This window comes from Pseudoliparis swirei, chromosome 18 (assembly GCF_029220125.1).
Source record: "Pseudoliparis swirei isolate HS2019 ecotype Mariana Trench chromosome 18, NWPU_hadal_v1, whole genome shotgun sequence".
Classification (NCBI taxonomy): domain Eukaryota; kingdom Metazoa; phylum Chordata; class Actinopteri; order Perciformes; family Liparidae; genus Pseudoliparis; species Pseudoliparis swirei.
This window is the reverse complement of record NC_079405.1, coordinates 20825518-20827532: the sequence shown is the minus strand read 5'-3', so window position 1 is coordinate 20827532 and position 2015 is coordinate 20825518.

The window sequence follows — 2015 nt, the reverse complement described above, 5'->3', positions numbered from 1 at the left end:
AAACGGACACGACCACGTGACCCGGCCATCTCCCCCTTTAGATGACGTTTGTTGTTGTTCCGAGCGAGGTCTGCTGTTTTGGACTGCCAGCAGCAACGCTTTGTTTACTCAGACATGAGAGAGCTTCGCCTGCAGTTGGTTCTATATACTCTAAGATAAGAAAACAAAAGTTAAGATTGTACATAAAACAAACGCAACAAACACAATGTGACACAAATCACAGCACACATCTTTTAAAAAAAAGTAATAGTTATAAATTATACAAAACCGTATATGAATAAAATGATGTACACAAACTTGAAGTCCAAAAAACAAAGATAAATAAGATCTTTTTTTTCAAAATACATGAACAAAAGGGCTCCCAAAATCATTAGTACAGGAGCATGGAACAGATATAATATACTTGTTATTAATGTTTAAACAATTACTGTTGTATTGCCTCATTATGCCAAACAAGTTCAATTAAACTTGCAATGGTGACAATGGATCCTATTGCCTTCTGTCTAACTATCTCTATTAAACCCTGTTGAAGAAAGAAGTACTATGTATGGACATGTCCGAACCAATATTTTGGGAGACTGAATACAGACCAATACTTGAACAAACTTCTCCAATAACGTTCACATATTCTTTAGAGTGGAAAGACAGAGAGAACGAGGGAGGAGCCGACTCAGGAGCACAATTGCTTGTTGACCGGCACAAACTTGTAATGTGCTCATGGTGTGATCATCATGGCCTTATTTCCTGAAAAGCAACGTAGTATTGAGCAGAATCTGATTTCAGATTTGAGTTGGTTTATAGTTATAGTGCACAAAAGTACAAATAATTTAGAGTTTTTCTCTGTTTGAATGTCACAATCAAGTGGACAGCTGTAATCAGAGGTAGGTCAGTTAAAACTTGTGTGGACAACAATACATAAAATAGTGAGATTTATGCATTGGTTTTATAGAGCAACTCAATTGTATTCTCTTAATAATACTTTCTTTCCTCCTCCAAATATTATTCTTATACTATTTTTGTCTTTCCATAGAGCACATATGTGGGATAAGCTCTGAATGTCAAGAACGTTTTAAACGTGAGAATAAATCTTTAACCAGGTCCAGGGGTTTAAAATGGAGGGGGAAAAAATGTATTATTATAATATTTTTTTGAGGTGAATAGGTGGCAGGCGCACATAAAAAGGACAAATGGTACCAGAACATCTCTTTAACCTCTTTGCCTGGACATGCAATTTGCATCCTCACACCACACAAGCACCTTCTGCAAGGTCCTGGAGAGATTTGTTCTGTTATTAAATGAGCTCATGGAATGATGAAATACTCACTAGTGAGCCATACAATCAAAAGACCTCCACATTTCACACAGAACACTCCTCCTTGCTGTGTATTCCTACATACTCTTTCCTTTAACATGAACGACGCTCTTAATGAGACGGAGGATTTCCCGCCTGATGAAGATACCCAGATTGGTCGCCCCATTGGGGCCGCCGGTCCAGTTGAACCCGATTGCCTCATCCATATCAAGATTAAAGGGATTTCCTCCCCTTGGTCTGCTCCAGACCTGTTGGAGACCTTCTTGGTCATGAGGGAGAATGGTTACAAGTTAGAAATCTCACCGCAGCAAGTGAAGACAGAAGTATGTTGATTCTTTAACAACAAATTGACCTCTTGTTTTTCAGAGGTTCTTCCATTTCTTCAAGGATGGTTTTGGCAACACTACACCCTCTTAACAAATGAGAGGGAATATTAAATATCTGGCTTTAGAGTAGTTCACATTTGGACATGAAGTCACAGAAGATTTCCATTTGTCTGGAGCGTCCTCATTAGAGAACGCGAGAGGGTGGTTTGAGGAAAAAAAAGGGCTTGAGTAGAGAGACAGAGTAACAGACCGTAACACCATCATAACTTACAGTGTTACTGTGTGTGAAGAATAAAATGCTTTATGACTTTCAGAAGAAATGAGTGAATTCCATCTGGAACAGTCAACCTCCAGCAGCACTGACAGACCCTGATTAG